The sequence below is a fragment of the Nelumbo nucifera genome, chromosome 8, assembly GCF_055504915.1.
Source record: "Nelumbo nucifera cultivar China Antique chromosome 8, China Antique-T2T, whole genome shotgun sequence".
In the NCBI taxonomy this organism is placed as follows: domain Eukaryota; kingdom Viridiplantae; phylum Streptophyta; class Magnoliopsida; order Proteales; family Nelumbonaceae; genus Nelumbo; species Nelumbo nucifera.
Window position 1 is genome coordinate 8,890,877 of NC_142656.1, and position 13,095 is coordinate 8,903,971.

Sequence of the window (13,095 nt, forward strand, 5' to 3'; positions counted from 1 at the left end):
TTTCCAGACTCTGCATTAATTTTTGTAATGTCCCGATTTATTACAGTGATGACAAATGATATTTTTCTTGGACCTGGACCTTCCTCTGATTTTATCATATTTGTTATGGGGACCTCTGCTCTTACTTCTTCCAAGTCTTTCTTTCTTTTTTGTTACAAGAGCTTGAGATTCTGAGTAAGTCCCTTGTTTTTTCCTCCTGGACTCTTCATTTAACAAAGCATCTTTGACTGTGTCAATGGTTACTATACCATTAGGGACTGAATTAATGACTGAAACCACCAAGGTTTCCCAACTGTCAGGCAAGGAACTAAGTAACAACAAGGCCTACACTTCATCATCCAGATTCAATTTCATAGTAGTCAATTAATTTATCAAAGCTTGAAAATCACTCAAATGTTCGGACATATTAGTCCCATCTTTATATCTCAAGTGTGCTAGTTTTCTAATCAAGGCAGCATTGTTTAAACCTGTTTTCCTTTCATACATAGATTCTAATTTTTTCCATAAAACATCAGTCCTAGTTTCTTGTGCAACATGGTGAAAAATACTGTGGTCGATCCACTGTCGGATTTGGCCTACAATTTTTCTATGCATGATTCCCCATTCATCACTTGACTTGTCACTTGGCTTTACTTCATCTCCTCTTATGGGTAGGTACAAATCTTTGCAATAAAGAATGTCCTCCATTTTGGGTTTCCAAATGACATAATTCGATGAAGTCAATTTTATCATAACACCCGAGGATTCCTCTATTTGAATCAACACAAACAATTAATTTCAGCCAACCTGACTCTGATACCACTGTTGGGCAAGTTACACTATAGTAGTAGAAATGAATGTAAAACCAATCCTAGGACAACAAGAACCTTTCCCCCAAATTTGTGTGTCAAAATGGGTTTACCAACAACAATAATAACAAGTAAACAATTCAGCCAAGTAACAAAAAAAAAAAAAAACAGATAACAATTACCACACAATAGCACACCAGAATTTTTACATGAAAAACCCCAAAATCAGGGAAAGACCACGGGACCTATGGTCCGTAAAAGTCTTCCACTATTTCAGAAATTAATGGGTACAATAGTTTTTTCTAGTTGTAACTAGAGGCTTACAAACATCAAGGAAATAATCCTTGGCTCACAAGAACAGCATTAACATCACCAAATGCAAGGTGGATACAACACAAACATAAGTTTAGATCTTATCAAGTTGTTGTAAATCTGAACTGAGAAGTAGAGAAAAAGAAGAAGAATCACCAAATCTGAACTGAAGTGGGATTCTTAATTCCAGCACTTAATATCATCAAGAACGAGCTTGAAAGTCACCTCCGAACTTGATCTTGAATGGAACAAGAGCCAGTTTTTTCCTCTTCTTCACAAAACTCAAAGAACCAGAAAAACCTTTTGGTTCTGTGTTTTTTTTTTCTTTGTTCTTCTCTGTTTGGTGGTTACGAATTTGAAACCGAAAGGTGGAAGCCTTTCTTCCACTATCCGGCTCTTTTTTGGGAACAAATAAAGGTGAGGTGGGCCCCTCCATATGAGCTGGACCCACACCCAACAGAATAATAATAGAATTGGGTTCGGGTTGGATTAGGTTTCCCAATGGGTCAACCCTAAACCAATCCAAGTAGAAACTGGTTTCAACACTAACCTGATCCTGCCCCAAACCTAACCTTTTCGGGTAGGGGTAGGGTATGGTTTGGCTAGCCCAGCCCAAGTTGCAGACTTGCAGCCCTAACTATAAAATATCATTATTTTCGGGAAAATAATTGTTTATTTTTTCATTTTCATTTTACGGAAGTAAAACCAAACAGAACCAAAAGGCCATTGTTTGGAAAAATCTATGAAGAGGCTTCGAGAGGAAGAGCATCAATAACGAAGATTGAAGAAAGATAGCGTTTTATAATTTTGTCCTTCAACCCTTAATTATGATGAAGATTTTCCTGCCCGGGGCCCGGGAGTGTCGGGTGCGGGTGCGCCATGATGGGATTGAACATTGAAACATCAAATTCTGGACACACATATGGGTTTAGTTGTTGTTGAGATCCACTGCTAATCCCACTTTGCAGTTCTATTCTTCTAGTAGTCATTTCAACAACACGTACGCGTTCAACTTAGGTGGCAATAATCTATTTTCCAGATTCGGGTCCGGATACAGTATGTAACCGAATTGCGGTTCCAGTTTGTCAATTAACAACCTGATATTTGGAACTCAGAAAAATCTAGTATTTAACCAACTGTAACTAACTAAGTAACTAATTAATTAGTTCCAATCAAGAATTTCAACCCGCTTAATTTCCAACGTCAGCACTAGTCTTCTCCACCTCCGGCCCGACTAGATTCATCCCCACTCCAGTCAATAGTCACTAAAGATACAAATCACTCAACGGCTGCCAATGGTGTTTACTTGTTTAGTGCACAAAACCTCTCTTTCTAGGCATTATCGGTCTCAGCCTTAATAATGATCTCTTTTTTATTCTTCTTTGTACGGCGGCCTCAGGCCTGGCGGATGGGGACATGGCTGAAGAGAGTTGGGATCTCCTTCCAAGTTCCAACAGAACCGTTCCCACGTTTCAACATGATTTATATCCGCACATCTCATATACGGTGGTTCCCAATCGGTGAGATGTGTGGACGCAGAGATCTTGTTGGAGATAAGACTTTTGTCTGTTGGAGCTTGGAGGGAATGTTCTCGGGCATGACACGTCAACTTAACCCACCCAATCCTTGAGACCAGATCTGCTCTTCACAGAGTGCTTCACATCTATTTTATGCGCACATCCTACTATACATTGGAAACATCTTCCGTACTTATAAGTTATTATTTACGGGAGATATTTTCAATGCACGGTGGATGAGACTGTAAGGCGCCCTGTATGTAGAGCAGATCCCGTTCCCCAATCTTTTGGTTATCTTTTTGATTAAAAGAATATTGAGAACAATTGGGATGTAATTTTGGCTGTCGGGGCCGATAGCATATGAGAGTTTTTGGGCTGGGCACACGATTCACCTGTTTCACCCCATGTTTTTGCTTTTGATCAAAGGGGCAATTACTAATTTACCTACTCTCATAATAAGTGGCATTCCCAAAAACTCTCCTACAACATAAGCTGTTGGCCCCTTTCTCCCTTCTTAGAATGATTTTTTTATTAGAAGGAAATCCGAAATCAGTATAAAAAGGGGATGACGAATGGTCATATTCATATCTGATGAGGGCATATTTGGCCCTCCAGTGAAATTGTGACACGTGGCACCTTGTGACAACTAGACAAACACCCAGGCAGCAACTTACCAAATTGGTGTTCCACCCGGGCACCGGTCTGACCGACCTGGTGCGACCTGCACGCGGCCTACGGGCGGCCTGGCGCGGCCTGCGCACGGCCTGCGTAGCCTGGCCGGATCAGCCTGGCACATGATCCGACCTGGCCGACCTGACAACCCATAAGACGCCCACCGATGAACCATAACGGCATACCCCGCGAGCTCAGTAGCTCACCAAGGAGCTCGGCAAGGAGCTCGGTAGCTCACCAAGGAGCTAGGCAGCTCTCCAAGGACCTCGCCACCAAGGAGCCAGACAGCTCGGCAAAGCTCACCACAAGCAGCTCGGCATAGCTCCCCCGGGCAGCTCGCCACTTGTAGGGTAGTTCGGTACATAAGAGTAGTTTGGCGTATCGTAGGAAGATCTGCCTGACAACCTGGCCCAGACACCAACCTGCCGACTGACACGGGCGCCGACCTGACAACCTGGCCCAGACACTGACCTGCCGACTGACACAGGCGCCGACCTGACAACCTGGCCCAGACACCGACCCGTCGACTAACATAGGAGCCGACCTGACAACCTGGCCCAGGCACCGACTTGGCCGCCAGACACCGACCTGGCCGCCAAACACAAGCGCCAGCTTGACAACCTTGAGGAGTTCACCACCGTACCCCGGTTCTGACGAGTCTTACCGTTTGAAGGCTTTTCACCCACCTAACCCGCGAGGACGCCACTATATAAGGACTCCGACCCCCAAAGCCAAAGGGAGGGGGAAAAAAGGATGGTAACCCCTGCTCTCTAGCTCTCTCATTTCTCCCCAAGCTCTCTGTAACTAGAATGCTAACTTAGGCATCGGGGAGTCCCCGTCGGGAAAATACCCCTGGGTCCTCTAATTCAGTTCTCACAGGTCCCTCAACTCCCGCCGCCTACAAAGGAGAGGAAATCACCTCACGCAGAGAGTAGTAGGGTTGCGCTGCACCAGGGAGCTCCACCATCCTCTGAGTTGCAGGCCGCCTAGGAGCAAGTCAAATGATGAGTCCACCAGGGAGTTCACCACCAGGGAGCTCACCACCGGGCAGTTCGCCACCAGGGAGCTCGCCACCAGGCAGTTTGCCACCAGGCAGTTCGGCACCGGGCAGTTCACCACCGGGCAGTTCCCCACCAGGCATTTCACCACCAGGGAGCTCGCTACCGGGCAGTTCTCCACCAGGGAGTTTGCCACCAAGTAGCTCTCCACGAGGGAGCTCGCCACCGGGCAATTCTCCACCAGGGAGTTCGCCACCAAGCAGTTCGTCACCAAGTAGCTCTCCACCAGGGAGCTCGCCACCAGGCAGTTCTCCACCAGGGAGTTCACCACCAAGTAGCTCATCACCAAGGCACGTCACCACCGGGTCAAATAACGAGGTACTTAGCCAAAAAAAAATTATACATCACAAAAAAATGGTACGTGACCAGAAACGGTTACATCAATTGGCGCCATTTGTGGGAACACGCTACAAAAAGCTAAGTTCTCATCTTACCAGCTAAGTCCTCACTTTTTAGAAATTGAAGCTATCGCTTTATAGTTTACATTTTTTATGAACTCAAAGACTATGCAGGGAGCTAACAGACTAAGTAGCTCTACTAACCTTACTTTCAATTCAGATAATGCCTCATCAGTCCTTTCTGCAAGGTCCCCCCTACAAAGATGAGCTCTTTGTGGCTTCCGCGGGAGTTGGCGGCCAACAGACTACATAGGCGCCCTTACCGGTCGAGCCTTCCAAGGCTCCCGTGTGAGCTGGCGACCTAAAGTTAGTAGTGCTGCCCCCGAAGGTCGAGCTCCTAGTAGCTTCTTGTAGGAGTGGGCGACCGGCATTACGAAGCTGATGCTGCACAATCATAGCTTGACACCTCACAGGCAAAGCCTACGGGCCACATTATTGCTTAAGACCTGGTCACCTCTCCGGCATGGGCAAAATAAAAAAAGAGTAGACTACGAGTCACTTCCAAAGCCTACGGGCCACATTACTGCTTGAGACCCGGTTGCCTCTCCGGCACGGGCAAAAGTCAAAGAAGAGTAGACTACAAGTCACTCCCAAAGCCTATGGGCCATGTTACTGCTTAAGACCCGGTTGCCTCTCCGGCACGGGCAAAAGTCAAAGAAGAGTAGACTACAAATCACTCCCAAAGCCTACGGGCCACACTATTGCTAAATATCCAGTCGCTTCCTCAGCAGGAGCAAAATCAGCAAAAGTGAACTATAATTGCCCCAGAGCCTAAGGGCTACACTACTGAACTGGCGGAGACCCCTTCGCCTTACTGGCAGCTCGCCACATACAGGCAGCTCCCAAAGCCTAAGGAATTGGATCAGCACTTACTAGCTCGTCGACTTACGGGCCAAAAGAAATCTACTCCCTTTGCTGAGTTACTCTCAGCTCGGGAGTGGGGGGCCAGAAGAGTAGTTTGGCGTATTGCAGGAAGATCTGCCTGACAACCTGGCCCAGACACCGACCCGCCGATTGAAACGGGCGCCGACCTGACAACCTGGCCCAGACACCGACCCGCTGACTGACACAGGCGCCGACCTGACAATCTAGCCCAGGTGCCGACCTGGCCGCCTGACACAAGCGCCAGCTTGACATCCTCGAGGAGTTCACCACCGTACCCCGGTTCTGACGAGTCTTACCGTTTGAAGGCTTTTCACCCACCTAACCCGCGAGGACGCCACTTTATAAGGACTCCGACCCCCAAAGCCAAAGGGAGGGGGAAAAAAGGATGGTAACCCATGCTCTCTAGCTCTCTCATTTCTCCCCAAGCTCTTTGTAATCAGAATGCTAACTTAGGCATCGGAGAGTTCCCGCTGGGAAAATACCCTCGGGTCCTCTGATTCAGTTCTCGCAGGTCCCTCAGCTCCTGCCGCCTACGAAGGAGAGGAAATCACCTCACGTAGAGAATAGTCGGGTTGCGCTGCACTGGGGAGCTCCACCATCCTCTGAGTTGCAGGCCGCCTAGGAGCAGGTCAAATGACGAGTCCACCAGGGAGCTCGCCACCGGGTAGTTTGCCACCAGGCAGTTCGCCACCAAGGAGTTCGCCACCAGGCAGTTCGCCACCGGGCAGTTCACCACCGGGCAGTTCGCCACCAGGCAATTCGCCACTAGGGAGCTCGCCACCAGGGAGCTCTCCACCGGGCAGTTCTCCACCAGGGAGTTTGCCACCAAGTAGCTCTCCACCAGGGAGCTCGCCACCGGGCAGTTTTCCACCAAGGAGTTCGCCACCAAGCAGTTCGTCACCAAGTAACTCTCCACCAGGGAGCTCACCACCAGGCAGTTCTCCACCAGGGAGTTCGCCACCAAGTAGCTCATCACCAAGGCACGTCACCACCGGGTCAAATAACGAGGTACTTAGTCAAAAAAATTTATACATCACAAAAAAATGGTATGTGACCAGAAACGGTTACATCAATGTCTATTTCTAGAATTCTCAACAAACAGTTTATGAAGGTGGATGGCCCCATTACGTGGAAGAGGAGGAATATTCCATATTGTGAAGGTGGATAGTGGATGTATATTCCTCCGGCCACTGGCTGGAACAGTAGAACAGAATTCATCACTCGCAACTCTTCTATCCTTGATTTCATGATTCATCACTCACAAGTCACTAGAGATTAGGTTACGATGGATTGGAGGAGTTAGAGCTGGATTTCTCAATTCTGCACTTCTCCAAATGCAGAAACCTACCCTGTATTTTGGGGTAATGACTTTTATGCTCCTTATTCCAATGCTTTACTCCTCCCATTAGCATTTCATCAGTTTTGAACATTCATGGGGTCAATTTGTCCTTTTTTTTATTGCTCCGTGTTTGAGTGATTCATTGCAGGGGAAGTATTTAGAGTGGTGTTATGAGTTCTCTAACCTATAATACACACAAATGGAAAGAAAAACGAAAGAGGATAGGAAAAGTTTAAAACTTGGGTTTTGTAGATACAATAAAGAAGAGGGCAAAGTGGTTTCATAAAAAATTAAGTTTGATGGTATGCTAATGGTGGGAATAGAGTATTGGAATCAAAGTGTCACTACCCCAAAGTATATGGTAGCTCTCTATATTTTACCCTTTATTTGATTTAATTTGGTTGTGTTTTTCCATTTTATGGAATTTGTATATATTAGATTAGGGTTAATCAATTCATTTCTCTAGAATGTAGGGAGAATTAGGTCCCATTTGTCATTACTCCGAAGGATCAATTTTGGAGATTCTCTTGATTCTTCGGATGTGAATTCTGTTTAGGAGTGATATTTCCACTGTTACGATTCATTTTTGGATAGAAAATCTCATCCGAGTGCCATTTCTCAAAAGTGAGAAAATCTCAAAATTTTTGAGAATGGATTCTCGCTACATCCCTCTTTTAGTTACAAACACACGTGGCATAGTTACACTTGAAAGCAAGGGCATGAAGGTAATTTCGGGTAAAAACATTACATGACTGGTACAAAAACCCTAGGCTCTTTCAATTTCTATCTTTTTCTAATCTACCCTCAACGACTCTCTCTCTCTACTCAGTACTCTCAATGGTGCAACAGAGTTCTCTTTGTTGATCGATCTCTTACGTAAGATTTGTCATTACTTTCTCATTATTGGAAGCTAGAGACAATGCCATGATTTTTGTTTTTCTCCTCCATTGTTTCTCAGAAAAACGAAGGACATGGAGGAAAACAACGCCATGGGACCATGTCATCTATTTCAGATTTTAACTGAGTTTCTTTAAAATGTTTTTCTTTTGGTGAATATGGATGTAGGATATTGGTTCATCGGTGGATGTGATGCGAATTTCACACTTGACTACAATTGGTGGTCTAGTCTCTTGATCTAAATTTTAAATATTTCTGGGAGCTTGTCATCAAGTACTTGTGGTTTGTTCCGCGTTCTCTGCACCCATGTGAATACGTCATCTCATTTGTCTTAATTGCGAGTTAATGGAAATTTTCTCTGTAACCAGTGGTTCGGCTGGTTTAACCGGTCATTTTTTATACCGATGCTGTGAATGCATAACCAACCGGCAACGGGAAAAAAATCCACTGTCCCCCCGCTCTCCCTCCCCTCCATTATCCCGTCTGATAGGAGACGTTGCCCCAGAGACTCGGTTCCATTTCCTGCCCCAAAGATTCGATTCCAACGATCTGCTGGACAAGAATGTGCCATTACTTCTGGAGCCCCATCACAACGGCCTGACCTTTGGCGATGACGACCATGACGACGGTGTCGTTAAGATTAACGGCGAGGCTAATCGATGCTATAGCAATGGCAGAGTTGTATCAATTATAATAAGAAATTGAAGTATGCAGTACTTGAAGCGGCGAATAAATCCTACACGCCGTACAGTGGATGCCCATCTGGGGTAGCTCTAATGGACACTGAACAGAAGGTCTACAAAGGGTCATATGTGGAATCGGCTGCGTATAATCCAAGCTTGGAGCCAGTTCAGGCGGTGCTGGTGGCGTATGTGGTGGCTGGTGGTGATGGCGGTGGTGGGTACGAGAAGATCGTGGCAGGGGCACTGGTGGACAAGAACAAAGCAATGGTGGGATAGGAAGGCATAGCACGACTGTTGCTGCAATCAGTATTGCCACAATGTGATTTTGTAGTATTCCACTGCAATTTGGTCCCCTCCCTCAAAATATAAAAAAAAGCCTGGTTAATCTGTTATTGATCGATCTGAAGATGTCGTTAGCATTATTGATATGGAGGGGTGAAATCATTTCAGATCAATTATCTTCAAATGCTTCTTCAATTCGTTGTACCAAAGAAACGTATCTCTCCACTCAGGCAACGTCTCATAGATCTGATTGCTTAGGCTCTTCTCGAACGTTATTTCTCTCTCCAACTTCTCCTTCTGTGTTATTTCCAGTAAATACAGAGAATGTGCTGAGTTGGAACAGCTCCCGATGAAAACCTGACGGAGTCTTTCAATCGGACGTGATAATGGAGGGGAGGGAGAGCGGGGGGACAATGAATTTTTTCCCATTGTCGGTGGCTTATGTGTTCACAATGCCGGTGTGCAGTGAGTTGCCGATGGATGCTTGGATCCGCTGGAGGATAGTCAAACTCAAAAATGGGAAGGAGAATAAAAAATGGCCGGTTTAACCAACCAAACAATTGATAAAGAAGAAAGTTTATATTAATTCACAGTTAAGATGGATGAGATGACGTATTCACCTTTCATTCGAGGGTACATTTGTCTAGTGTACTCATGGGTGCACATAACGCGGTCTCCTTGTGGTTTAGTCCATCTAAATTTTAGTGGAAGAAAATCATGGGAATTATTTTGTAGTTTAGGCCCAATGAACTATAAAAAAATTAGGGAAGGCAATAACCAACATAGCAGGAGATGGATGTCAATAAAAAAATGGCAAATCTCACATTTACTAATTTACGAGGGCAGACCCAAGGGAGGGGTAAACCATGCTGGAAACTATTAAATGCTATGAAAGAGCTTTAGTGTCAAAAGGTAAATCTTGATAAATCTAAGGTCTTTTTTTAATAGAAACTTAAACCAAAAATAATAGCTTCTTCATTAGGCATGAGGAGGGTGGAACATCCATCCATCTACCTTTGGACTTCCAAATGAAATAGGGAAAACAAGAAAAGCCCTATTCTATCATCTAATAGAAAGAGCTCAGAGAAGAACTAAAAGCTGGCAAGAACTTCTATCTCAAGCAAACAAGGGGGTGCTATTAAAATCAGTAGTGTTAGCCATCCATGCATATACAATGTCTTGCTTTCTTTTACTAAAAGGAGTGTGTGAAGCACTCCAAAAGCTGCAAAGGAAATTTTGGTGGGATGAAGGGGAAAATAAGAGAAAAACCCATTGGATCAGTTGGAAGAGCGCTAGTAGGGATAAACAAGATGGTGGGTTGGGGTTTTAAGATCCCTGTTGCTTTAACGGTTTAACTTAAGTTTGCTAGCAAAGCAAGCTTGGAGATTTTGTCCAGGAGAGCTTATGGGTGGTAATAATCAAAGCTAAATATCTTAAAAATAATATTTTTTTTCATGGCTTTCAAAACCGGACCAGATCAGGCAGTCCCTTGGGTCCGATTATACTATAAATAAAAAATTCCTTAAAAACATTGAAAAAGTCAGAAAACCGCTGACTCGGGCAGTCGAACCACTAAACCGTTCGACCCAGGCAGCGGTTTGTGGATTATATTTTTTATTTTTACTGATTTAAATAAAATAGAAAAAACAAAAAGTAAAATGACTTTCATATCCCCACCCAAATCTTACTAATGGATAGGGTTAGAACAACTCCCATTTTCGTTCTAACCCTTCCCTCCTCTCAGCCTTCACATCCAACCGACCACCTGTGGCGGTTACGACAACGGGCGATGGCGGTGATCTTCATCTACGACGGCCAACATTGATTTTGCAGCAGGTCCAGGCGTCCAACAGTAATAGGTCCGACGACCGACTTGCAGCGGCGACCAATGATTTTGCAACGGCGGGTGATTTTGCAATGGCGACGGGGGTTTCTAGCGACAATAACAGTTGTAGGCTTGCAACAGCACTTGCAGCGGAAATCACTTGAGACCTGATGGGTCCATCGTCACACCATCATCAGGTCAGTCCACCGGTGGCCGTTCGACCCGGATGGGTCGTTCAAAAGATGGGGCAGGCGAGGCGATCTTGGGGCTCTCCCGAGACTTGAGCTCAGCCGCATCCTTCCTTCTTTTGAACCGACGCCATGCTGCTTGAATGAAGCATGCAACCCATGTGCGCCATTGGTGCGAGTACAACCGAAACTTGTGTCTAAGTTGCTTGTTATTGATGAGGGCGGATTTGGCCCTCCAATGATATTGTGACACATGACACCTCGGAACAACTAGGTGACACCCGAAACCACTTTGGCAAAAACTTGCCTTAGCCAAGTTGATGGTGTCCCACCTGGCGGCCTAGCCCTGGCGCGACCTAGCCTTGGCGCGACCTGGCCCTGTCGCGACCTGGCCCTGGCACAGGCGCGACTTGGCGGCCTGGCCTTGGCACGAATTGGTAGCCAGGCACAGGTGCAACTTGGCAGCCTGGCACTGGTGCGACCTGTTGGCCTGGCCTTGGTGCAACCTGGCGGTCTGGCCTTGGCGCGACCTGGTGGCCTGGCACAGGTGCCGACCTGGCGACCTGGCACAGGCGCCGACCTGGCGACCTACGAGATGTGCTCGGCAAAAAATTCGGCATGCATATCCAAACACTCCCACAATCCTTGAAAGTTGGCCCATGTGTCGAACGATCCGGCGGGTGGTCAACGTGCATGGCGGTTACCTCAGGGAATCTCAGACCACTTAGACGATTTCTCGAAAATCTCGGATGCGATGCGTGAAGCCCATGCCAAACTATGCCTATATAAAGGCACTAACCCCAATGGCATAGGGGGGCAAGTAAGCATATTCTAGCTCTCATATTTTGTGATTTTTAGCTCGCAGTCTACTATGAGAGTACTGACTTAAGCATCGGAGCGACCTCGCCGGTTTAGCCACTCGGGTCCTCTGACATTGATTCCTTGCAGGTCTCTAAAGAATTATGAAGCTTAACAATCAATCCAGCTCGCCACCAGGCAGTTCGGCCCTCTGGTCAGCTCGGCCCTCTGATAAGCTCGTCACCTAATAGGCAGCTCGACCCTCTGGTCAGCTTGTCACCTAATAGGCAGCTCGACACTCTGGTAAGCTTGGCACCTAATAGGCAGCTCGACACTCTGGTCAGCTCGTCACCTAACCTGCCTAGCTCGGCCCAGTCAGTTCGGCACCTAACCTACCCAGCTCAGCCCAGATAACTCGGTACCCAATCTGCCTCCAGTTCGGCCCAGGTCTTCATCTAGCAACAGTTCTCCACTTCGGCCTCTGAGTCATCGGCCACTTGGAAGCAGACCAAATGACGAGGTACTTAGCACAAAAAAATGATATATCACCAAAAAATTGATCCATCAATTGGCACTGTCTGTGGGAAACGCTACAAAAAGCTAAGTTCTCATCCTCCGAAAGGCTAAGTCCTCTTCTTCCAAAAAGCTAAGTTCTCACCTTTTAGAAACTAAAAGCTCTCACTTTCTAGTTTCCATTTTTTATGAACTCAAAGACTATGCAGGAAGTTGATGGCCAATAGACTAAGCAGCTCTACCAACTTTATTTCAACTCGTATAAAGCATCATTAGTCCTCTTCGCGAGGTACCCTCTGCAAAGATGAGCTCTTCATGGCTTCCGTGGGAGTAGGTGACCAACAAACTGCATGGACGCCCCTGCCGGTCGAGCCTTCCAAGGCTCCCGTGCGAGCTGGTGACCTAAAGTTAGTAGTGCTGCCCCTGTAGGTTGAGCTCCTAGTAGCTTCTTGTAGGAGTGGGTAACCGACATCACTAACGAGGCTGATGCAGTGCAGCCGTAGCTCTAAGGTGCGACTTGACGACCTAAACCAGGCGTGACCTGGTGGCCTGGCCCAGGCGCGACTTGGCAACCTGGCACGGGCGCCGACCTGGCGACCTGGCCCAGGCGCGAACTGGTGACCTGATAAAAGACTTCGGCTCCACATAAGATCCAGTCGCCTCTTCGGCATGGACAAAATCAAAGATCGAGAGTGAACTATGAGTCACTCCTAGAGCCTAAGGGCTAAAGTGCCGAACAGATAAAAGACCTTAGCACCACATAAGTCCCAGTTGCCTCATCGGCATGGGCACATAAGACCCAGCCGCCTCTTCGGCATGGGCAAAATCAAGGGTAAGGAGAGTGGATTGCGAGTCGCTCCCAGAGCCTAAGGAATTGAATCGACGCTTACGAGCTCATCGAATTAGTCATTTCAGGCCAACAGGAGCAATCTACTCCCTT

General features: G+C 46.6%; 1 pseudogene; it reads left to right on the forward strand.

Moving 5' to 3' along the window:
* The first annotated feature begins 8,211 nt into the window (after window positions 1-8,211).
* LOC148789603 (cytidine deaminase 1 pseudogene) lies at window positions 8,212-9,194 on the forward strand (annotated as a pseudogene).
* The last annotated feature ends 3,901 nt before the right edge of the window (window positions 9,195-13,095 follow it).